This window comes from Sinohyriopsis cumingii, unplaced genomic scaffold (assembly GCF_028554795.1).
Source record: "Sinohyriopsis cumingii isolate HCF-2022 unplaced genomic scaffold, ASM2855479v2 utg000127l, whole genome shotgun sequence".
Classification (NCBI taxonomy): domain Eukaryota; kingdom Metazoa; phylum Mollusca; class Bivalvia; order Unionida; family Unionidae; genus Sinohyriopsis; species Sinohyriopsis cumingii.
The window spans coordinates 5,329,198-5,357,107 of record NW_028315871.1 but is presented as its reverse complement, the minus strand read 5'-3'; positions in this window follow the sequence as shown (position 1 = coordinate 5,357,107).

The window sequence follows — 27,910 nt, the reverse complement described above, 5'->3', positions numbered from 1 at the left end:
ATACTTTCAAGTCTCTCTCTCTCTCTCTCTCTCTATATATATATAAGGCTATTATTTTCTGATTAATATAGACTTGTAAAAAATGATGTCATTAGTAGATTATAATGGTTGTGGGCAAATGTGTGATATAATCACATTTTACTCCCACTTTAAATTGCCGACTGTCCTACTTTCTTTACCATAAAAGTTTGCATGTCTGATAAGATGCCATGAATTTTTCAAATGCCAGTGGAGTAGGCAGATCAGGAAAGGAATCCAAACATTCCTTTACTGTGGTGCCAAAATATTTTCTATATTCACTTCTGTGAGCGCCATCTTCTAAATTTGCCATTATTAGGAAATGCAGCATATAAGGATGGTGTATTACTTCTGAAATAATATATAAACTGTATTATCACTTAATTTTCAGGGAAAGCCCTGATAATGGTAAGTGATGCTATTATTATATCCATAACCAAAAGCTAGAATATATATATATATATATATATATATATATATATATATATATATATATATATATATATATATATTGCTTTTTATATTTAATTTGCTTTGTTTGTTAGGTTTTTTAAATTTAATTATATCCTAATGTAATGTAAGTAACTGATAATGCTGAACAAATCTGAACTTTTCATACTGGATCATTCATCGCCCAGGTCAACAAGGACTGCGTCTGCCGTTGTCCACCAGGATGGAGGTGACAGGTGTGCTACTGGTACTCTACATAAAATCAGAGTGAGAGACGGCATCGCCATTGCCACCTGGAACATTAGAACTCTGGCGCAAATTGGAAGACTCCAAGAGTTGCCACATGAGCAGGAACACTACACATGGCACATTCTGGGACTCTGTGAAGTTAGATGGAAAGCCCTAGAACACCAAACACCGCTCTGGTGGTCTAGTGGTTAGAGTGTCCGCCTCGGATGCGGGAGGTCGTGGGTTTGATCCCCGGCCGAGTCATACCAAAGACTTACAAAAACAATGCTAACAGCTGCTTCACTTGGCGCTCAGCATTAAGAGGTTAGTGTTAGGACTGGTTGGCTCGGTGTCAGGATAATGTGACTGGGTGGGAACATCATGCTACATGTCTGCGGCATGATGCCCCAGTGCTAGACATCACTATAAACTGCCACATTGCAGACATCATAGCGATATGACTGAAAAATTGTTAAAGCTACATTAAAAATCAAAATCACATCACATCACTGGAACACCAAACTGAAGATGGGCATATATTCTAATACAGTGGAGAGTTTGACAAGTCCATAAATGGAGTAGGCTTCCTTTTAAACAAAGCCATCAAGGGGTCTGTGCTTGAATGCTGCCCCATATCTAGCAGAATCATTTCCATTTGTCTGAAAGCATCTCCCTTTAACATCATAATTATCCAAGTCTATGCTCCAACTACTGATCATGATGATGAAGAAATAGAAGAGCTTTACAACAAACTCCAGGGTATTCTAAACATGGTCGTTAAAAAAGATCATCCATCATCCAAGGAGACTGGAATGCCAAAGTTGGCAAAGATGCTCTAAAAGACTGGGAAGATCATTGTGGACCTTCTTGCAATGAGCTTACCAATGAAAGAGGGAGACAGCTGCTCGAGTTCACAAGCTACAACAACTTGTTACTAGCCAACACCCTCAGTAAGGTGATGCTAAAGATCATCTTGAACAGACTGAAACCACATGCAGAAGAAATAATCACTGAAGAACAGGCCGGGTTCTGGAGTGGAAGAAGCACAGAACAAATATTCAATCTCAGGGTTCTGTGTGAAAAGTACTCGCAACACCAACAGGACATCTATCATGTATTCATAGATTTCAAAAAGGCCTTTGACAGAGTGTGGTATGAGGCATTGTGGGCCACAATGAAGAAGTACAACATGGGTCAAAAGTTGACCAGTACCATCAAGCAGCTGTACACCAAGGCTACCAGTGCAATAATTGCTCGGGGTTCTGTGGGGGACTGGTTCCAGACAACAGTCAGAGTGTGTCAAGGCTGTCTCCAGTCACCCACGATTTTCAACATCTACTTAGAGTGCATCATGAGTGAAGCCCTGGAAAACCACTGTGGGACAGTCAGCATTGGAGGGCGTAACATCACCAACCTCCGCTTTGCAGACGACATTGATGGGCTGGCAGGCAGTGAAGACGAGCTTGCCATCTTAGTGAAAAACCTGGATGAAACATCTTCCAGATTTGACATGAAGATAAGCACTGAGAAGACAAAGCTGATGACAAATAGTGGCAAACAAGTCTCAGCCAAGATTAAAGTCAGAGGACATGAACTGGAAACAGTGAGCCAGTTCAAATATCTTGGTTCCATAATCACAGAAGAGGGATCAAGAGCAGAAATTTTGTCAAGAGCAGCACAAACAACGGCAGCAATGTCAAAGCTAAGACCCATCTGGAGAGACAAGAATATCAGTCTGAAAACTAAAATCAGACTGTTGTGAGCACTAGTCATCTCAGTCTTTTTGTACTCATGTGAGGCCTGGATCTTGACAGCAGAATTACAACAAAGAATCCAGGCACTTGAAATGAGATGCTACAAAACCATCCTTGGCATCTCTTACATGGACCACATCACAAATGAAGACGTGCATAACACCATCAGGCGTAAAGAATGCCAATATGAGGACCTTCTCACCACCGTCAAAAAGAGAAAGCTGAAATGGTATGGCCATGTCACTAGAACCAACAGTCTATCTACAACAGTCCTGCAGGGCAGCATCCAGAGTGGCAGAAGGAGAGGTAGACAGAGAAAAAAGTGGACTGACAACATCACAGAATGGACCAGGAAAAGATTTGCAGAGACACAGGCATTGGCATATGATCGAGACAAGCGAAGGGAACTGGTCAGATGTTCAGCAGCACAGCGCCTCGATGACCACACTAGGTCAAGAGATTGATGATGATGATGATGATGAATGTAATGTAACATTGCATGTTGAACTTTGTCTAAAATCAAGTTTATTTTCTACTTGACATGAAGTATTGATTTTTTGAAAAATATTATTCAGTAAACAACTAATATATAGCTAATATAATCTATGTGTGTATGGGTTTAATATCAGGATCATTATTAATAGAAGTAAACATTTTTGTTGGGGTCAGGGTCTAGGTTATTGGAATTACCTTACAATTTACTTGGTGTACTTGATATTTTCCAGGTTCTGTATTATAATTTTGGCAATAGATTTCTAATTCTAACTAAGATTTTAACTTGTAAATTTTATGAACCTTCTAGAAAGTTATTTTCCATTACGTAATTTTTTTAAAATAGAAACGATAATTGTGACCTGAGGTCTAGTAGAAGGCTGTATAATCTTGTTACTGGAAAAAAATATTCATTCCTGCTTTAAGATCTAGCAGAATCAATATATATAGAAGTTCATTTTGGCTGGAATTTATTTCTTCATATTATTGAATTCATTTATTATTTTCTCACGATATATAAGTGATCTGACAACGTTCTTGGAAATAGAGACTTGTATTTATAGTGAAAAGGATATGTTCTCAGATTGTATTATTGTGATCCTTTACACTTTCATCTGTGGATTTAATTTGGTTTTTTACTGAAGTTTATTCAGAACTTTTATATTGAGGACTTTTATCTGTAATTGTAGGAATATTCTGGGATTTAATTTGAAATAATTAAGTTCTTGTGTTTTTGTTCATTTTCACTATGCATTCTAGGGAAAAAATTATTTTTGAATTTTATAAAGCTTGTTGCTTTTTTACTTATGTTAAGAGCTTAGACTTATAACAATATGTGTGTATATATATATATATATATATATATATATATATATATATATATATATATATATATATATATATATATATATATAAAATTGATAGGGGTGAAATGCTTCATTGAAGCATCAATACTTTTGCTCTAATGATACTTAGTGATACAAGTGGTGGAAAATCACCATCTACAAATTAACACCAAGTCAGACCTGCCAACACACAATTTTGCCGTGAATTTCACGACTCCCAATAACAATTGATGGATTCATACCACATTAAAAAAAAAAATCACAAATTTCTGAATTCTCAGTTGGCTTAAATCAGGAATAAAATAATTTGTATCTGATTAAGTACAGTCAAGATAGCAGCAGTGGTCATCGATGCCAATAAAGGTATTGTATTGCTAGTCGCAATGTTAGTAGAACTGTATCCAATTTTTATTGTTTTCCCTGTAGCATGCATTGTAAAATATATAATCTATATTTAGAACAGAAGTTTTACAAATACTCGTGAGGAAAACGGGTTCAACTGATTTTTTTTTAGTAATAATACTTGTACATACTCATAGCAACTGCAATTTTTTAAACAAACACTAAATAAAGACAGCTCTTTTGAGTGTAGGAATTTTTTTGATATTGAATAATTAGCATATATCATAATTTGATTGAGTTCATATTTTTGTGCTCTTGCGCCGACACCACTAATCATTAACCATTCAACGTTTGTGGATTAATACCATTTCTTAATCAAGCTTCACTACACAGTCTACACTTTAAAATGTTTTAACCTCCAAGGAAAAAGATGTATCCCACAAAAAGTGAAACATAACCTTGCATTCAGCCATGAAACAATGATGGACATTATGCTTTTCGCACAGTAGTGTACCGCTAATTTTAGAATTGGGAATGTACACAGGGGCTTGTACCTTTACTTACAATTTATGTCATATTGTAAGCAATGATATGATACCTTGTGGGTGTGTGGCATAACAATGTGAAAAAGCACACTGCTAGCAAAAAGCATATAGATATTGAGAAAATTAAGAGCACCCCTAGCAGATTTCAGCTCTGGAGCACTTTAAGCCACGTACTCAAGTCATGCAAGTTACCAGTGCTGAAGTATTGTTTGTGAGTTATCTTGCAGAATATAACCTGCCTTTCTCTGCTGGAGATCAACAACAGTGACAGAGAAAGAGTATTTCCTATTGTGAGGAAAAATAAGAAAAACTCTATAGTGCTTCCTTAGGTGCTGAAAATTTGCAACAATTTTAGTTACCAAGATCAACCACCAGGCAAGAAACTTGAACTGTTTTGAAAACAAAATTACTGAGGAAGTTTAAGTCTGCCACAGAATCATATCATGACAAATAGTGTGAAGTTTGTGTATATCAGTAAATTTGGCTCAAATACATTTGTACATATAATTAGTGTAAATAATCTGTTTTATTTTAGGATTCTCATATAATGCAGTACTGACCATCAAAGTTGATGTAGCTAGTGTCATGGTATAATTTTTCACTAATTGTGTTCAAAATTCACTAATTTTTATCCCACTTTTCACTAATTGCAAGTATGGTGGTGTCATGGTTCATAATATTGCCCCCCAGTTCCATTTTAATTATTTTACTGCAGCAACTTGTTGGGCACAGTGTAGTCCTAGTTTCCCCTGACCCTTATCACCACAATTTTTGATATTTGAATGTTTATGTTGGGGTGTAATGTCAGAGCCAATTGCTATAGAAAAGTAGGAATTTAGCATAGGGTAACCACCTACTAGCTGGAATAGCAAACTTTATTGCCCTTATATCGGGCCATACCAGCATGAAATTGATAGGAAGATGATTTATTTCCTCAGAAATTGTAAGTATAACAATCTCTAAGTCTTTAATCTGTTGACAGACAAAACAAAAATTAAATTTGATTAGCACATTGTGCCCTGGAACAAGAGTTGTGTAGTAATTTGAACTTACATCAAGGAAATTCCACAAATGCATGTTTAAACCCCAGAATGGCTGTTTCCCATCATGGTTCATCTTCAGGTGATGATTTCAAATGGCAAATACTGACTGATGGTAATTATGGTGACAATAATTGTAAAATTATGAAGTATTTTAGATTAATGGAATTGGCAGATGTTAATGCATTGGATGATTTTGAGCTCGAAAATTTTATTAAATATGAGTCCACTTTACATGCTGCATGGACAAAATAGATGTCATGCCAATCAGTAATCTTTTCAGCAAATATAGAAAAGACAGAATATCAAGCCAAATTTAAATTCAGTTCAATTTGAAAGTAGAATACAATTTTCATTTCTTTTCTCAAACAATTTAGCCCTGCTGGATCATGTGCTACAAAACCATATTTCCCTTCAAAGTAAAGACAAAGAGAATAAATAAAAAATAAAAAAAAATTTAAATTTAGAAATGAAGATATTTTGATCAACTGTAATATCATGACCAGAATTTCAGAATATGTATATGCCTAACATTTTCCGGACATTTCTTATTGATGCAGCACCAACCCAAATAACCTCCTAACCCTCTTTCTGCATTTACCAGCTTATTGTGGGTCCTATTATTATCATGTAGACAGAAAAAGCCTGAATTGTAACTCTTTTCCCATTCAAGTGACATACCACTCTTACCACAAATTTGTAACAATTTTGCTGAGCATTAATGTTATGATGTTTGGGAATTTAATTATTGGTTTGTGCCTTATGCTGACCAATACACTTGGTGAGAAAGGTCCAGGATGAAATATGCCTTTAAGTCCTTTATCACCTGTTTTATTAGTCAGTTTTGGATAAATTTGTAATTGTACAAATAAGTTGATCATGGTGAAAGTTTTTATGTTTAAAGTACCAATTTTTTGTTCATGCTAGTTTTTAAAAGCAGGTATCATGACATAGCTTAATAAATTGTCTGAGTGCTATCAATAACATGTCACTTTCACCTCTTCTTATATATACCATTTATAATATAATTGTAACATCTGTACCTTTCATATCTTCTCTTGTTGTGCTTCATGTATTCATCAAGGACGGTGTCTTACGTTGCAGAACTGTGAATCCAATTGTTATAATGTTAGTCTTTGAGCACCCCTCCTCCCAACCCCTATATCCATTTACCTAGAGTTTTAAATTCATTTGTAACGAGCCACAGTGAAAGTGATGTACTACAGTCCCAATGTTCTTCTTGGCAGATTTTGAGTCTTCCCCCCTTTTTTGAAACATAATCAAACAAAGAATTATTTATCTTCAGAAAGGTTAAAAAGATTTGTTATTTGATTATGTCAAAATAATTTATTAAATTTTCTTTTAAAAAAACCTCACCATTTTTATTTTGTTTTTAAAGGCATGCATTGTGTATGCCTTCCAATTCAGTATTTACATTAGTTTCTTTGCATGTTTCACTATTTATAGAAGTATAAAGTAGTTCTCTGTACAGTTTAATCAGAAATAAATGCAATTGGGTCTGCTCACATGATTATGTTCCCAACCAATGGAAATCTTCCCTACATTTATCAACTGATGCAGTGGCAATTATCTGTCAATGAACATTGCAAGATTTTAACTAGCCTTACTACTTTTTACTTTCACAGTCTTTGTCAAAAGCAAACTCAAAGCAGAGACAAAAGAAATATTTCACACAAAATGTGTTGAAATTACAATAGTATAAATGATTCTTTCTAATGGAATTAAAGCTTGAAAATGACTTGTTTCACCTAGTTGGCTTCAACTGGACTGTTGATGTGGTAAACTTGTTGGTATGGACCTACAAAGGGAGCTGTAGTGCCATCTGTATGTTTTTTTTTGCAGTGTAAAGTGATGTAATTATATCCCCAAAATGTCATTGTTTCTGTAATGCAAGTAATGACCATAGTAATAACACCAAGAAGAACTACAAGGAAAGTTGTAATTACATGTGAGTGAATAAGGAGCAAAATGAATGAATCATTTGTTTGAAAAGGTGGTGGCTATAAATAGATGATTAATTTATTTGTTATGTGTTGTCACTTTTGGAATCTATGTAAAATCTAACCAACAATATGTAAATCTATTTGGTTATTAAAAGTACATTTTATGACAGGAGTAGTGGACAACCCTTTGTATGACTCATCAGATGCAAGAGCAGGCCCATTAGCTGAATATGCTACAGTAGACAAGAAGAAAACATCCCAAAAGGAGGACCTCAGTAATTTGTATGCCCAGGTGGACAAGACAAATAAAAGTGTTCAAAAGGGTAAAATTATATATGCATGTTTGTTTTGTTATTTATTTTTTTAATGATTTAAATCGAGATTAAATGAACAATATTAGTTTCATTTGAGCATTATATCAGTATGCACTTGTTCAGTTGTAATATCAACAGCAAAAAATAATTTAAAGCTAGTTTGTCTCTTTCCCAAGCAGCTATAAATAGCATTAGCCTATTATCCAGACCAGGTATCCTTGTTTGAAAGTGACCTCATATATAATTATCTTGGCATCTAATTCAACTGTTGCAGCTTATTCTTGAAAAAAAATTGATGATGAGTTGAATTTTGGAAAAATGTACTTTTATTATTGTGTAATCATAGCACTAATTATTATCACCACCAGGAAATGATATGAATGGATATAGCTATATTAGTTCATTGTCCAGTCCTTGGCTTCTGTTAGAACCATCTGCCATGTTTACTTTAATGGACAGTTCTTATTCAAAGTTATTTCAAGACTTTTGCTGCGTCTTGGGGTTTACAGTTTACACTGAAGAATGAGTAAAATGTTGCCAGTTTTCCTGGACAATCTTTGCTTGGAAGTACTTCTCTTCATGATAAGTCTTCTTTGTTTTTTTGTTTGTTTGTTAGCTGTTTTTTTTGTGTCATGAATCACTAAAATGAAGCTTGGCTTTGGCAGTTAAATGAATCTATCTCACACAAGCCTATGTCAGTATAAAACTGCCATATACATGTTAGTAGTTAGTTTTTTTTAGTTATTTCATTAATATTTCAGGTGCTGTAAAGGGAAAGCATGGACAAATCTCAAAAGGTATGTAAGTGAATCAAGTTGAATATTTTGTACCTGTAGCTGGCAACATCAGGATTATTTTATTTTTATAAAAGTGCCGAAAGTTTGCTATGAATTGTTTGTCCATCCAGCAATGTTACTAATTTTCATTTTAGCACAATACAGTTACCAAACATCATCAATGGCTTGCACTTGGAGAAATGAAGACTCCAGTTGATTTTGTTGTCAAAAGCATAAAGTTGATGGTCACTGTTACTGCATGAATAGAAATGTTTTGTGCACAATAACTCCAGCATGTACAGGTACTATACTTTGTGGCAGGCTTGCACTTGGGTTATTGAGGAACCCTACTGTAATCCTCTGAGGTATGGACAAGTAACTTCCAGATGACAACTGTTTCTGTTAAAAAAAAAAAGAAAACCCAAAACCGAACAGAAAACACTTTCTTTTCACTAAAATGAGAACCTTAAATAATAATGACTGAGTCATGAGGATGAATATACATGTACACAGATATGAATTAGTTCAGTTTTGCCTGCATGTGTGCGTAATGAATTGGCCATTTAATTTATGGGGCTAAATTGTTTTTTCTCACCAGGATATGTTTGGTTCTTTCATTCATTACAAGAATAAAAATTTTACTGACAAGTAAAAACTGAAATGCCTCAATGTTTTGAAGTTTGATAATTGTTTCTAATTAATCTATCCACAAAATATTGTTGGAATGAATAATAATATGGTTTTTCTGTTACCAGATCAGACTGGAATATCCAGTGGGTATACAGTATGATACAGCCAGATGCTCATTAAAAAAACCCTGAGTATGTTCTTTATTGTCATAAACCTACAGAGGAGCTGCTGTTGTAATTTTAGATTTTTGTTCACACTTGAAATGAACATATCAGTAGCAAAGGAAATAACCAATGTTGATGGCTTCTGTTTTGCAACAGTTATTAGTTTACACATGAGCATCAGTCATCAAAAAGTGTGTTAACCTACATGTATCTTGGATGAATTTTTGTGACCATATGTGAAAGAAAACAATGTGTATAAGTTTAAGTTAATGAAACAAAATCTTAAAATGCTCGCTCTCTCTTTCTCTCATTCTTATTTGAGAATAACGTACATATATGGAGTGACCGTGCTCACAGATCTGATAAGTGCATGAATGTGTCTTCTTTGCTTCACAACATATAGAAATTCATTATGAGAATGAACTTAACTTTGTCATTGGATTCATATTGCTAGAACAGTACATAGTCAGATAAATTTAGCAATACATTTTTTAAAATATATTTTCAAGCAGCAACCACCAGAACTGTACTTTCTCAAGTTTTAATTACACATCTATAACGCTGTGCTTGGATGTTAGAAGAAATTGTAGATTATGTTAATGGGTACTCGTACATGGAATAACTATCAGAACATGGAATAACTATCAGAAATTATGTGATTCTGTTTCACTTCTGGAAAGCCTTACAGTAATCTCCAGCCATTAAAATCTCAGCTGGATAATGAAACACCACACAAATTTGCTCCTACTTCATGCTCAAGTGGCAACATCACCCTTGATATAATACCATATATGCCAACCATTACGCTTTTGGCAACCATTATGCTATTTTTCACTAAATTACGTCTTACACTCTCCTGTACAGTATATGGTTTACAAACTAACAAACCACTGTGCTGACCTTAGAGAGGATAGACTGTCCTCAGAACCATGCAAATTCCTCCCCATGTTCTTGCCCTAGACCACAATTATTTTTTTTGGTTTTATATATAAGCATTCAACAGTATGCCACTTTTACCATAACCAATAGAACTATATCACTTTTGCTACACATTAACCAACATTATTTCAATAAATGTTTCTTCTTCAAAATACGTTACCTAATCATGATATGAGAACTACTATTATATCACAAATCCAGCCCTCCGAGATAGGTTTATGGGCCTTATTTCCCTTCATTTATTGCCTCATAATATATATTGATACATCCACTGTGTACATCATTCTCCATAACGGTTCCTCAGTTCCCTTTTCTGTGAAGGTATTTTTGTGTATAATGTGGACACTCCTGTACATTTCAGTATTTCTTCTGCTCTGATTGGACTGGTACGGGTCAGTACTCTGTACATGGTTTATTCATTCACATCCTGTGCATGCATGTTTCTGTAGATGACATTTGAGTCATGTTTATCTGCATAAACATTCCATCATATTTAACAAGCACTTAGTCGCTCACATGAGTAGCCTGTGCATCTTCACAAGTTAGGTTCGGGTTACATTATTTATAGATGTACATGTCTTTATGCTCTTAAGAAAGTCCTTAAATATGTATAATCCCATCTTTTCTGGTACATAACAGGTGAGTTTCAGTTACCATGATATCCTTAGCCTTTCAATGCCATGCTTCAAGTATTCTACTATACATGCTGTCCTTAATGTTCCCTTCAGGTAGAATTGTATTCATATCATCTGCTATTTTTTCAGTTCATTTGTTATAGCCCACATGGTATTCAAACATCATGTGCAGACCCAATAGGTTATAACTTCTTCCCCTGTGCAGGTTGTATTGTCATTACATTTTACCTGTGTGTTTTATTGCTTTATTACATTGATTGTTATCAATTTCTGGGTGAGGCTTTTCATGCTTTTTCATGCTTTAGCTATGCACAGACACTGAGTTGTAAAGACAGGTGCAGGTCTACAGTTTTATATGTTTTTGCTCTATTTTGTTTTACAGATAATAATAATAATAATAATAATGACACAATTAGCTAAAAACTAATCTACCTTGAGGTCCTCATACAAAGGAATTTATTTATTTTAGCTGCATCTTTGAAGCCACTGGATATATTGGGTTTGGAAGAAGGAAATAGAGTGGGCATTTCTAATCTCAACTGGAATACTATCCCAGGCAGAGTTCCAGAATACTGGAAACTATTTTTAAATAAACCTTGTTTGGTTTGGGAATTTTATAATGTTTGGTAGACATGGATCGCAGGCGGGGAGTATTACCAGGTAGCCTATACTGGAATAGTGATTGTAAATATTCAGGAGCACTATTATGAGATATCCTGTACATTAATTTGGCTTTTCTCAAACGGATTCGGTGTTTTATAAGTAAATTTTTTAACCTACCAGCTAAACTTTCCTTGCTTTCTTTCTGGATTGTTATTAGCCCAAACGCTCTTTTTTGAAGATGTTCCAGCTTTGCTATGTTTTTATCATTTGAATTACCCCATAATGTATTACAGTAGTCTAAATAGGGTTTTTTGTAACTGTTATAAAAGTTTTCTGTGCCTTTCAGGGAGAAAAGGTCTTATCATACTGAGAAGCCATAAACTTGAATTGACTTTTTTTCCTGATATGTTTGATATGTTCAGTCCATGATGGGTTGTTATCTACCAGAACACCAAGTAGTCTATCATGACAGACCATTTGCAAATTTGTATCATTCCATGTCAGACATAGTCCATCACTATCAAGATTTGTCCTTCTTTGATGTGTTGAGATAAGTAATATTTTAGTTTTACCAGTATTTACCACCATGCCATTGCATGTGCACCAGTTTTCCAGTTTGTTTAGGGCATTCTGTAAAGAAATTTCGAGTTCATGCTTTGTGTTTTGGATGTCTGACAATATCGTGTCATCTGCATAGAGACATGTAGATGATATTGAGTCTCTTAGTAAAAGTGGTAGGTCATTTATAAATAAAGTGAATAGTAATTGACCTCGAATTGAGCCTTGTATTACTCCATATCTAATTGTTTCAGGTTCAGACAGAACATTATTTATGTAAACATGTTGTGTTCTCTCACTTAAATAAGAAGCAAACCATCTAATTGTTCTTTCATCACACTGATTTTCAGTTTTTTTCAAAAGGATTTCATGATCCACCATGTCAAAAGCTTTCCTGAAATCTACAGTTACAGATCCTATTATTCTACCTTTAAGTTGGTCAAGTGCTTGAAGCCATTTATCAGTTAGGGAGATCAAGGCAGTCTCACAGGAATGTTTCTATCTAAAGCCTGATTGATTAGGGTGTAACAGCAAGTGTTTGGTTAAATATGACATGAATGAGTCATGGACATGTTTTTCAATTAATTTTGACAAGTTTGGTAGTATTGAGATTGGTCGGTAGTTATCAGCATCATCCTTAGAACCAGATTTGTGAATAGGAGTTACTTTTGCAGTTTTCCATATTTTGGGGACAGATGAGGTTGCTATACTTAAATTAATTATGAACGTTATGCTATCTACAATAGCAGAGGCAGAAGATTTAATGAGATTAGAACTATGTTCAGTGCGTAAAAACCACATAGCTCAGAATGAAGATGGCACCAGTCTGCATGCTGACCTTTTCCTCAGCGGGAATCTTTATAGGGACAAGGGACATAATGGGGACAAAGGAGATAATTCAACTTACCCTTTAGCCACAAAATGCCAGACATTGACACGCTTGGAAACAGCTCCAACACCCAAGTCACCACTCAGCATTTTTGGATCTCCCTCTACTTTGCCTCCTCAGTGTCCAACTTGATTCCTCTTATGGCACTGCGAGGGACAAAGCTAAGTTATAGCCAAGTTCCTTCTCATTCAACAGAGATATGGACAGGTTACATGGATCAAATATACCTTAATCTGTTGCAGCTGATGATCTTAATGATATCCTCCTCACACAGATGGCATCTTTCCATTACCACAGGCCTAGTCCATATACTTGGGATCATGAAGGGCCAAACATCAATATTACGGGCTCAATCAAAAACAGCCCAGCCTACAGTATATCAAACCCAACTTTTGCAGACTTGTGCAGGGACAGTCTAACTCTCTTACCACCATGAGACACTTATTCGGTGCAATGATACAAGTGGTTAATCATGCCTCAACAGATGTTGCTTCACAATTTTTCTACACTCTGCCATGAGAAAAGCCTCTTTACTCAGCTACTATCCAGAATTAAAGGTTTCTAATTCGGGGCATTCTTCGAGTTTAGTGAGCGACAGACCTCGTCACTCTTTGCCACTTGAGTTTCACGTGTTTCAGTGAATGTTAGCCTCTCTTCACACAAGCAAGATGATGTTGCTTGTCCCTTAGTACCATCATCTATTCTACACTCTCCGATGGCATGGGATTACTAAGCCTTCTGAGCCTCCATTAAAAATATTTTCAATCCCATAGCTTTGTCCTCCTCCTCCTACTACATCAACAAGATGCACCAGCGCTCCAGCATCTGTGATCTTATGACAAAATGAAAGATTTTGACATCAGTTGCTTTTGCATTCTGGGAGAGTTACAGATGTTCTGACCTGCCTTCATCATCAGTTCATTGGCAGTTCTATCTTTTCCTCCCAACAGTCTGTTGGTCAGAACCCTAGCAGTCAGTAGTGATATTGCCACTCTGGGGATGACACAGCTACACTCCATACGTGTGGATTGGATCAACTTTCTTTACACTCCACAGCTAGTGAGCAATATCATTGCCATGAATTCATTGTTGGACTTTCGTTCTCCCTGGCTATATTCCAACTGATGGAACATAGCTTATCCTCTCCCACTCCGAATGCCTCAGGGTATGCATGGGAGTATGTCTCAGGAATGGCCTGAACACTGAGCAGAACTGCTCAACACACTTTGGCCAATGCCGTAATGGCAGCTGCAAGTCCAATTGGCAGAACTCGACTCGGTGCCCTCTACCTGCCTTTTCCTGAATTACCACTCTATGGCCAAGCTAAGCCAAGCTATCCTCTAACCACCTGTTTAATGTCCCGATGGATGATGTCCACAAACAAGCCACAAACCAAACAAGCCATCAAGAAGACATATCTCCCTCCCTTCCACAAGCACAGTATCGATACAGGGATAGTACAGGAAATGAACAAAAAGGACCTAAGGGCCACTCATAGGACACATACCTCTGAAAGCTATCCTATCGAAGCTCCACCTATCGAAACTCAGTTGTTTTGCATACCGAGTGGATACAGCACCTAGAGTATTGTATCATTCATTCCACACCTTTTCTGGCACCCAATGGCAAACAACACTCTACGTCTGGTCATTGGCCTAAGTGCACTCATTTCATTCATCCATGCCCTTGGCTGCTACTGGAAGCACCACAATGCATGTTGAATGCCCTCCGTAAGGGAGACACTGCAAGTCAGGATGGCTGGGGAGCCTGGCTACTACCATCCTTTTGGGACGCTAGACCCAGGAATGACATCTTCATATCAATAATTCTGGAAAGGATGGCCATTGTCCAAACCTTTCACCAGTGGTAGAAATATTTGCTCATTCTGTCGGACAACTCTGCAGTGGTGACTTGTCTCAAAAGATAAGGTAGAACCCAATCCTACAGTGGTGATTTATTTCCAGTGACAAGAAGGACCCCAGACCCCAGTCACCATACCTTTGCATCATGGTTTGGGGCTTTCTGAAGTGGTGTTGTCATCAACAAAGCCACATACATGTTCACCATATCCCTGGACTCCTCAGCAGTGGTCTCTCCATCACTTGGTTCTCACTCAGGTCTTTACCCAATGAGACCAACTGTTGGTGGGCCTGTTTGCAACAAGGTGGAATGCCGAACTCCCATCCTTTGTGTCTCCCATTCCAAAACCAAAGGCTTGGGCAGTTGATGCCCTATCATTGCATTGGACCAACCTGAATGCATACACCTACCCTCCAACATTTCTAATTCCAAAAGTGATACAGAAAGCAAGGTTAATCAGCCTGTTGCCACATTCTCATTGCGCCACTCTGATGGGAGGAGTTTCAGATCAACAACCTAATCAATCTTGCCTCAGAAACCCCACAGAAAATTCTGGTTTTCCTTTATCTACTCAAACAACTACTATGGCAGTTGTTTCATCCTTTTCCTGGAGCTCCCGAGCCTGCACATTGGATCATATCAAACATGTCCTCAGACTTAAACAAATCGTGCAACCAGTCATAGGAGTATTGATCAGGTTTGACAGCCGTCAACTCCAAATGACACGTTTTCACCCAGTGGTGCACAAACATGTCCTGCCTCTCCAGGTATTTGTACAACAGATAGCTAATTTCCTCCTCTGGCTCTTCAAAGAGAGAAGGTTAGCACCAAATATGATCAAAGGTTATTTCCCATAGTAGAGAGGATATACAAACCCAGGAATTATAGACCTTCTTGCTAACTCTATGTATGCAAAAACATTAACCCTCAGCCACAAACGTCAACCCTCTGCCTAAATAGGAACCTATCTTGGTTATTAAACTGGTTGGACAGGACATCTTTGGAACCAATTTCAAAGGCATCTCTGGTGCTCCATTTCCTGCAAGATCATTAGCAATACATGCCCTATAAGCTGCCCGAATTACATGCAAGTTCCAACAAGACTTAGTCAGTCTTACTCATAATGGCATTCTTTTTCATTGCCAAGAATCATCTCCCTTCCATGGGTAACCAAGCATTTGTCATGAAACCTTCATCTCATCTGGACACATCAACTGAAGGCCACCTACAAGACCCAGTTCATGCGGTACATTAAAAGAACAGGGCCATTGTGTCAAGGGAGATCACACCTTTTCTACTTCTCATGAAAGGACAGGAGGATCTTACAGACTATCTCACCCTAGAGTAAGGGGGTTATTCATTCAGCATATAGGGTAATAACCCCAGCTTAAATGAACTTATTATGCACTTTGTTTCCTGAGGTTTGAGTAGCTGCTATCAGCTTAGCATCAGACTGGATCTTCACCTACCAACAGCATTCATTCTCTGAGATCTGTCATCCCAGAGAGCCCAATTCGATCAGGTAGAACCTATATTCACAGCTCAGGAGGCCCCCCCTTTTAGATTCATCAACAGCTTCTTAAGATGTGGCTTCATGATTTAAACTGGATTTGCGGGTGTGGGGGGATAAATTTTTCCCTTTTGAAGCCGTGCCCCGACAGATGGAGTACCCTCCAGTCGGGTTACCTAGAAACTGTCTCACATACGTTAGGGAACTAGAGATGATATATCCAGGGTAAGGGGATGTACCTCCCTCCGCCGTTTACTCATTCTTTTAAGGTATTATGATAGGGTAACATATTTGAAGAAGAAACCAATTTTTCTCCAGTAGTCACTGAGGTATTTGCAGGCTTTGCAACCAAGTCTTCTACTTAAGGGGAGATCACTCTGCATGACTGCCACATAGGTTGGCAGACAACCTTTAGCTCCCTTTAGCTAAAAGTTGTATCTGGGAGGGCTTGATTTGTGAGGTAGTAGTAGTTCTCCTAAGGTATTTTGATTAGGTAAGTATTCTTGAAGAAGCATATTTTACTAAGAAACATTGTTTTCATCATAGGTTGATCTGCTCACTTTTTGTGTATTACTAATGTAAATAAATTGGTTAGAGGAAGTAACCAAAAAGTGTCTGCATGACCTAGAATATAGGGCCATTTTACATCTGACAGTTTTCATTATCAATAAAGAAATGCAGTTTTCAACATGATGTCTTAAAGTTTCAAGTCAACCCTTTCATAGTTATTAAAATGAGTAACTATACAACATAAGCTAGCTACAAACAATGCTCTATTTCTTTAGAATATGCTCCTTGTTTTGGGCTGCATTGGAGGCGGGGTAATTGTGGTCTGATATGTTCTGACTGACAGTTATTATGATGAGGCCCAAAAGGCAGACACAACTGGCCCTGGCAAAACCCTCATTTATAGCTGCTGCATGACGGTCAAACCAATGACAGCAGACCTGCCAACTGTCCCAATTTATCCAGGAATGTCCCGGATTTGCATGGCCAAAAAATGTACCAAACACTCCCCACCCATTTTTGTACAATCCATTTCTGTGAGAAAATTTGATTATTTTTGGTCAAATCCACCTGTTAGATATTTTTCATTTCTGGTATCAACATTCACCATTGTGAAGTTGATTTGAAATATTTTTAAGTTTGTTTAGTGTTCAGTTTATTATAATGGAAAAAAAGTTTAATAAAAAAAAAACAATTTGGACAATGAATATTTGCCTAAGATAAAGTTTAAATGTTAAGTACACTACAGAAAGTGATATGCCAAGGAATTTAAATTCATTAACTTAAGTTCAGTAGAGGAAACTTACAATATTATTCACAACCTCAAAAGCGACCCATGAAACCCTGTTTCCTGATTCAGTTGTCATTTGTTTTGCTCTCCGACAGTATGTAACTAGACTATACTTTGATGGTCTGCTGTCAACTTGATCACCTGGTTTATTTGGTAGAGATTTAATTGCATACTTACAAATCTATTAGCATTTGCATCAGTGCAGGCCTTTTTGTTGTACCCATTCAGATCAGTGTTCAAATACAACAATATCATTTCTACATAATAGACAAGGATCACATTCAGAGCTTCCAACCATCAAATTTTGGCATGAATTTCATGTCATGTTGAACCAGTGAGATGACTGAGTTGGAGCATGTGATCAAACATTGTCAGTTTGGGCTGCATTCATACAGCAACTGGGATGCCTGTAGAGATGTGTTCTTTTCGATGTTTACACATCATTTAAGTTAGCATTATTTGCAGAAAGAAGAAACAATCCTTCCTCCACTTGATGATACGTGTTACTTTCCGTCTTATTGGGATCAGACAAAAGAACAGTAAAACAAATATGGCCACTTCTTCAATGTCTCAGTGGATCTACTCATATTTCAAATCAGATTCATCAGATTCATTTTCAGGATTTACCCAAGAGGATCTCATAAATGATATAAAGAATATAGACACACTCAATACTGAAGAGAAATATTCACTTGAAATAGATTCAACCTACCAAGATTGTGTAACACCAAAATCCAACATGGCTGACTCCTCCTCTTCAGTTCCAAACTCTCTTAAAATCCAACATAATATGCAGAGTATAAACTCCAACAAAATTTCAACAATCAAGAAATTCGTGGATGAGAATCTACACTTACAGCAGGGATACTCACATAATGGACTGAACTATAAATCCATGGATACAGAGTCTGCCACAGTAACTCTATACATAACAACTTGTAAAATTCATGTACAAGGGCCAGGCTACACAGAATGGATAAATAATTTTATCAACACTTGTCAGCAAATGGTAGACAACACCAGATTGAAATAAATTACCTCTCAGCCAAGGGCTTCAACACCCATCCCCGAAGCCCACAGATCTCCAAGTCCAGTCAACAGTTACAGAGCTTTACATGAAATAAGCCAGATTGCTATCAATGTGGAGGAAACTCCAGGACCCCAGTTTATAATAGGTGCAACAAATTCGTTTGAGTTCCATGGAACCCATTACCAGACTTGTACCTCCATACAGTGCTTAGTAGAAAGATTAGAACAGGAACTCTGCACTAAGATCAAAGAGTCTGCACAGTGTTCAAATGGATAAACCAGGTGCAAACAAAGTGTGCCAGACAACCCAGACAACACAATACACAATCATGTCAAAGGACCAAAATACAAGAGCATGTCAGGGCACTCAGACCATACCAAAACCAGCTATTAGAAAACAATCATTATATACATAATGCAACCACACCAATTAAACAAGATGAGTCTCTTCTACAGGTATTAGATGGTCAGAGCCAAAAATTAGCTAAAGCACATGCTGTAAACACTGACCATTATGTGTCTCACTCAACATCAAATCCAGGAAAAGGAAAGAAACTGCTCTAAAGACAGCAAGAAGCTAAATTCAATACAAACACTAAATACAGCAGTCACCAAACTCTCAGTCAGTCTAGTCATGGAAAACAAGAAGTTCAAGCAATGCATCTGAACCCACCACTTGTCAAAATCAACAACAGATCTCTTCTCTTAGGATCATCAATAATCAAAGGAGTAAGAACAAGAGGGTTATATAAAACTGATGTAAAAACCCGTAGAGGTGCAACTATTAACACTATTACAGAAAGATTATTGGAAATGGATTTGTCACCATATCATACTGTAATTCTTCTCATTGGTGGCAACAATTACAGTAATGGCCAGTCTTTGAAGGGCATTGAGGATGATTATGAAAGCTTGTTGTATGCCATCAGGTCCAAAAACACAGAGTGTATAATAATCATCTCAGGTCTACCGCCAAGAAGGGATGTACTTATGACTCACCTAAATGACACCCTTAGTACATTGTGTGAAAATTTCCAAACACTCTTTGTTCCGCAATACAGGACCTTCTTCAAAGATAGTCGAGTGAACCAACAATTATACCAGAAAGACCAAATCCACATGTCCAACAGAGGTACTGCCATGCTCCTTAGGAATATAGACCAGTACATAAGGCTTATAAAAGGGGTTAGGCATGAGTCAGACAACTGCTTGTATTTTGGAGAGCATGGTCATGTAACACAGTGGTGTCTGCATGGAACACAGATTTGTTGCCATCTTTGTAATGAACTAGGACATAAGCAAAAGCTATGCACATACCAATAGGTAGAAGTCTATGATGTACAGGCCTATGCAACACATATCCAGCAACAAAATGCATTAGAATATGTGTATACTTTTCAATGTAATAATTAAAATTCTATAAACAGGTTTCAGGCACTATCTGATTTGTTTACAAAGTGCAACTTGTTAACTTGTAAACAACTATGTGATACTGTTCAAGTTACTTCTCCCTCTGAGGCTCCTTCAGTGTCTAATATATCAATGTCTTCTTGTATGTATGTAAATCAGTCTTATATTGAACATTCTCATATATCCACTACATGTGGTCATGGTACAACAGATGGATCTTGTATGTTATCTTCTTCATATGTTTATGCAAATAATCAAGGCAACGTAAAGAAATCTGTCAAGTCTAAAAACAATACATGGCATACTACCTTGTCTGAAAATCAATCCTCTGATCAAAATTGTCATGTCTTTGGCCTCCTCGAAAGAGGTCTGCAAGTAGTCAACCTAAATATTCAACACATCCTCCCTAAATTGAATAAGATAAAGTTAATATTACAGCAAACTAGATCAGTCAGTATTCTAGGTCTATGTGAAACCTTTCTTTCTGATGATACTGATGATTTGGCTCTCCAAATACAGGGCTTCAACTTTGAAAGAAAAGATAGAGACTCCATGGGGGCTGGGGGTATTCTTCTCTATGTAGACAGTCCCATTAGTTATAACAGACTTGTTGATCTAGAGACTATTGGGGTAGAGAGTATGTGGATCGAAGTAACCCTTGCATGTTCCGAAATCATCTAAAAATGGCCAACACATTGAAATTCAATACAGAGACTTCAAACAGTTTGATGAGGAAATGTTCTTAAATGATTTAGTTTGCAAACCTTTCCAATCAGTCTGCACTATAGCTGATGTCAACACTGCCTTGGACAAATGGTATCAGATGTTCAATACAGCCTTAGACAAGCATGCCCCAATTAAAACAAAAAGGGTTAAACACCAAATTACACCCAAGTGGATTACCCCTGAGATCAATGAGGCTAGGCACCTAAGAGATAATTTCCACAAGAAAAAAGACATGAAAAGCTATAGAAAGTGGAGGAATAAAACTAAGCACCTGATAGATAAGGCAAAAGAGAACTACTATAAACAAGCTATTAATGAAAGTAAGAGGACCAACATATTGTGGAAGCATCTAAAAGAGCTGAATCCACCCAAGAACAGTTGTCTTCCCCCTAGACTTAAGCAAAATGATGATATAGCAACATCTGTACAAGACATTGTGGAAATGTTCGACAATTTCTTCATAAGCATCTCCAACAGTATTCAGAACCAGACTAACATCCCAGTTGAGCTTGATGCTCTTCTATTATTTATAAGAGCTAAAATTCCTGCTGATAATTTTATTTTTCAGTAGCTAATGTTAGTGAAGCTGATGTTTTTGATATGCTAATTAAGGTGAATATTAATAAAACCTCTGGATTGGATGGTATTGGTCCACAAATTCTTAAAATTGCTGCACCAGTAATAACAAAGTCACTAACACATATCATAAATTTAAGTATAATGAGTGGTAATTTTCCAAAAACACTGAAATGTGCAAAGTTTACACCTATCTTTAAGAAAGAAGAAAAGGAGGATCCAGGAAATTTCAGACCAATATCAATTCTACTTGTATTGTCAAAACTGTTTGAAAAGCATGTAGCCATTCAGGTCTTTAAATTTTTTGAAACATACTCTCAATTTCATAAAGCACAATCAGGATTTAGAAAGTACCACTCGTGCCAAGCAGAACTTACCAAAATAAATTGATCTTTGACTGAAGGAAATGGATAATGGACATATGACTGGGATTGATTTCCTTGACTTCAAGAAAGCCTTTGATCTTGTTGATCATGAAATTCTGCTGCCAAAGTTGAAATGTTACAGGTTTGACAATCTTTCTTTAAACTGGTTTAGATCATACCTAAACCAAAGGTCTCAACAAGTAAGCATTGGCAATATTAGCTCTCAAACTTGCACTATTCATTCAGGAGTCCCTCAAGGCTCAGTGTTGGGCCCTGTCCTCTTCCTTATCTATATCAATGATCTACCATTAAATAATGAATCCACAAATACAGATTTGTTTACAGATGATGCAACCTTGTATAATACATCTAGTTCTGATACTGAAGTTATCCAAACAAGATTAAACTCAGACCTTATTAGAGTCCAAAACTGGGCACAACAAAATAGGAAGGTCATTAATGAAGGTAAAACAAAATGTATGATTTTGGGGACATCACAAAAGCTACACAAGTCAGGGAACCCAAAACTCTCTTGCAATAAATAATCATCCATTAGAAAATGTCAAGCATGAAAGGCTTGTAGGTGTGTCCATAGATAATAATTTATTATGGAATGACCATATTGATAAGCTTTGTAAAACACTGTCATCCAAAATTGCCCTTCTCAGCAGAATCAAGAAATATTTACCTATGGAAACTCGCAATCTATACTACAAGTCATATATTCTTCCGACAATGGATTATTATTCTAATGTATGGGGAAACTGTGCTAAATCTGAGCTTGACAGGATTTATAAACTTCAGAAACGAGCAGCACATGTAATTTTAGATGCATCTGTTGATCGTTCCTCAAAAGCATTGTTTACAGAACAGTATAGGACAGGATACATTTTCACAAGGCAGTTCTTTTATATAAATGTCTATATGGAACTGCACAGAGTATCTTCAGGACTTATTCAGACCTTTTTCAAAACAAAACCATTTGAGATCAATATCACATGGAAACCTTCTAGCACCAAAACCAAGAACAGAGCAATTTAAAAAGAGTTTTCAATGCTCTGGTACAGTTCTGTGGAATAAGCTTCTACTACATGTAAAATCTGCTGAAAATATTAGAGTATTTAAGAAGAGATATCATGAGCATGCATGTGTTTCTAATAAATAATGGAATTTAGTATTTTAATACTAAACATATTAAAATAAACACTAATTATTGCTATCTTCATATAATGTGCATTGTTATACTCTCCTTAAGAGGGCCTCAAGGGAGAATAGTCCTTGACTAATGAGTCACCCTCAAAAAAATAAAGCATTATTATTATTATTAGTATTATTCAGTCCACAATGGCTTCTCATAGATCAAGACAAACAGCGTTTGCCATAAAGAACATAACCAGGACATCACCACTGCATCAAATTCAACTTGGGTGGACATTCCAGAGAATTGGACTGCATCCAAATTGGTTAAACTGTTAGCTGAAAGGAACATCAAGGTGTCAGTTTCAGTTAGAAAAAAAAGCATCTTCTTCAAATGTACTGAGATAATGTGCACCCAATTTAATGTCTGCTAGATCCCAGCCACACATAATTAAAGAAATTATTGAAACTAAGAAATGAAAGGTAGTTTTTATAGTACCTTTTGATTTCTTTACCTTACGCCATCTGCCAGGTAATTCCTATAGGTCTTGTTGAGGGTAATACTCAAGGAAAAAGAGACTAATAGTTGATCTGTCAGCTCCACATAATAATCAGTAACACTCAAGCCCTAATAGTTTTATTGATAAATAGGAATTTTCCTTCAACTATGTTATGATGCCATAAAGACAGTTAGAAAGGTAGGTACAGGGGCGTGGCTATGTAACTTTGACATGTGATACATTTAAACTCATTCCCCTCGACCGTAGTCTGTGGCTCTGTCATGGCATTAAATGGAACAATCATTATTATTTCTATGTATGTCTAGCATTTGGCTTTTGGTCTTCACCAAAGATTTTCATCAAAACTATCAGAAACTATTAGTTAGATTGCAGTGAATAATTATGGCATTGGCAATATGCTCTACTTCTTGGATGACTTCCTTACAGTTGATCACCTTTAACACATGGCTGTTAGATCCATGGCCATCATGACAATGCTTTTTGCTCACTTGGAAATTTGACTTGCTTCTCATAAAACTCTTGGTCCAACCACATGTTTGGAATATTTTGGCATGCTTCTGGATACATTTCATCATGCAAGCAAAATTATCGGAGGAAAACACAGACAGAATTAGAAGCCTTTTGAGTAAATTTCTCAAAACAAAATCAGTAACTAAACATGAAAGCATGAACTCTCAAGTCTCCTGGGACACTTGAATTTTAAACGTCCCAGGCAGGACATTTGTCTCCTATTTAATGCAGGTATCAACATCCATTAGGGAGCTACATCATCACCTACATATTTCCAGAGAATGCAGGAAAGATTTACAAACATGGAGTGGTTTTCTCAATCAGTGGAATGGGAGGAGCTGAGTGGCCCATAAGGTTTCTTTAGCTATCTGTGAATTGTATCCCATAGTGGTGGCAGCAGCATCGTGAGGTCATGAATGGCAGCAAAAGTAAATACTCTTCCACTTTGACAATGAGGCAACAGTTGCAATAATAAAAAAGGCAGATCTAAGAGTCCTGACATTATGAAACTAATGCTTCACCTGACTTTAAGACAGCTGCTACTAATGGCTTTGTCATATATATGGAACATATATATGTGACACACACAGCAGAGGAGCAACTAGGCGAGTGCCCTCCTCCAAAAAGACTACTTCTCAACTTGAGCATACAGCAGATTTCTTGTTGGACTCTTCTTTGACTATGGGCACCAGATATGCTTATTCAACAGGCTTCAAAACCTTTAGGTTTTTCTTGCTAATGTTAGGATTGTGGATTCCGTGATCTAGTTTGCCCCCCTCATCCCCACATTGTGAATGAGAACACATTGATTTACTTCGTTGCTCATTGTACACAGATGCTGCACGCAACATATCAGACTATAAAACTTTATCTAGCCAGTATTCAACATACGTACTTGTATCTTGTTGCCGACAATATTAACAAATATTAGTTCCTTACTTAGTCCACTGACTAATATTTATACCATTATGCACATCCACATCATCATGCGGTTCCAAACCTAGTTCATGCATTTTCCACGTTATTGCATTCTCACTCATTATTATCTTTATATAGCCTTACATTTCCTTAAATTGGAGGCCTTCGTTACAGTCACGCTGTTCCATAGTCACAGGGCTCCCTTCACTTTGCTTGGGCCATTCCCAAGTTTCACGCATTCACAACTTTGCTTTTGACCGCCAATTTGTGTTAGTACTTAAATGTACTCTACCATTATGCCCATATACTTCATACCCACTTCCTGTAGTGCACGTATGAAGAATTGGCTGATGTTTATCTTAGCAATCATCAGGATCAGACTTATCAAGTTTTGGTTATCAGTGTCCCAATATACCTCATATGAGCCCCTTGTGGCTTCACATACAAGTGTTGGACACTCCTTACAACCCAACAAACTTCCACAAGTCTCTCTTCCTGAGATATTCTAATAGAAAAAATACAGAGTTGATCTTGTGCAGTGTGCTGTGACAGGATTTGCCTCCACTATGCCAAAGATTATTTTATATGTACAATAATGTTTCTATTGAACCTGTGTATTGTGTGTTATTAAAAAAAACAATTTTGGTTCAAGCAACATGGATGAATTTGTTCTGTTGGTGCAATTTTAAACTATGTTATCTGTTCACATGGCAGTTGTATTAAAGATCTTGGGACTAAATTTAGATTCTGTTTTGGAAATTTTGTTCTTCATTTTCACTGGTCTATGTGATTCCATGAGCTTTTACATCATTTCTTCAATTTTGAATATACTGGATTAATGTTATTTGCAATTAAGGTACAGTTAAAAAAGTGTATTTCAAATTTTAGCATTGAAACATGGTGGCAGAGACAATGTAAAGAAGAACACAGCTAGCCAAATTGATTATTATGAAAATTAAGAGCATCCTGCTGATTTCAGCCTGGAATACTTTAAGCCATCATTGAAGACCTGCAGTAACTACCAAAGCTGAAGTACTGTTTGCAAGTTTTGTAGTTGAACATAACCTACCCTTCTCATTTGGAGATTATGCCAAACCTTTTGTGCCAATCAGGTTGGAAATTAATAATTTGTTAATTAAATAACTATGTTTTGTACATTTTTTGATTTCCTTGATGCTTTTTGTTTCAAATAGGTAGAGGAAATACAACAGGAAGGTGTGCAAATACTGGAGTTCTTCATCCTTGCAACTAATGATGGTTACTGGGATGTGCATTTTTATTTTTTTGAGTGGTTTAAGTATTTATGTTTAACTCATGATTACAGAGATAAGTACATGCTGTACATAGACAAGTACACCCTAACCTAAAGAGAAGGCAATTTCTTAACCAGTGCAATTAAAAGAAGGAATACATTTATACTGGATGCTAAACAGATAAGGCAGCAGTTTTGTAGTTATTGTGTTGAAATCCCAAGGAATTGGATTCATGACTAGACTAGTGCAGGATTGATTCTGACAATTGTATCAACCCAGATTGGGTGACTATATACTTAGATCAGATACTTTACTCAGCTTACTTGCAATATATAACCAACAAAATATTGTTATGCCATAAAACAATCAGCAATGCAGATCTCAACAGGATGACTCTATTGACATGTGGAACAGAAGGTGAAACAAATTTTGAGTGCTGTGGTTGGGAATGTAACCAGGTGTAGTAGTCAAATTTATCCACCTCTGAAAGTTTCATGGGGTGGGGGCAGCTACCATATTTTTCCTTAAGGGAAACAACTAGCTATCAATTTCTTTGCCCCTCCAGCTGAAAGTTTCCCCCATGGGGAAATAATTGACTAGGTGATTCTCTCCCCCGTCCAAATCAACAGGCTAGCCAATTATTTCCCCCTCCAGCTGAAAGCTTCCCACATGGCGAAAGAATTGGCTAGGTGATTCTCCCCAACCCCTTCAGATTACACCATTTATAGATTAGAATAATTAATTAGCAAAACTAAATTTATAAAATCGGGTACTATTTTATTTTAAGAATTTTCATTGAGCAAATTTCCCCTGAAAATGAATATATTTGTTTTTAAAACCAACCGTATTAAAATAAATATTTGTTACAGCCTACCATATCAACAAAAAATATATTAATGTCTTGTCTTCATTGAGGGGATTTATATATTTTTATTATTTTGTTTTGAATATAAAATGAAGAAATATAACTATTTTAAGGTCTCACTTGGAAGACATATGATTTTTCATCTGTCACAGTCAGGTGTACTGTTATGTATATCTATTTTGTGACTTTTGCTTTTTAGTGCATCACTGTAGATGCTTTAAATAGGTGTTTACAAGTTTTGAAGTTAACCATTATAAAGAAATTGTGCAAGTTTGGGATGAATTCCCATTGGCAGGTTCAGTTAGTCGGATTCTGTTCTGACATGAGGTATTTTGACATGTCATATAGAAGTATTGCAGCATGGTTCGAGTTGGAAAATATTGCAATGTTGAGCAATAAGGGTGTATATAAGGATGAGAGTTGATCAGTTAGCTCATTCTTATTTCTTATGTTCTTATTTTAATAGCAGTTTGCAGATGTGTTTAATGGTTTTTGTTTAGATCTAATTTGAGAGGAAACATTTGTGTGAAATATTCATAGGAATTACAAAGTGCTTATTGATTCTGGACTAAAATATTATTCTGTGATTGTAAATTTATTCAAGTGAGTTCTGGATAATGCCTGTGTGATACATCAAGACTGTTGGTACATCAGCACATTTTAGGACCTGGAATTCAGAACTCATTTTTTGGGGACTTGTTTTGAGCTTTTTATGATTATTTTGGATTTAATTCCTGATACCATACC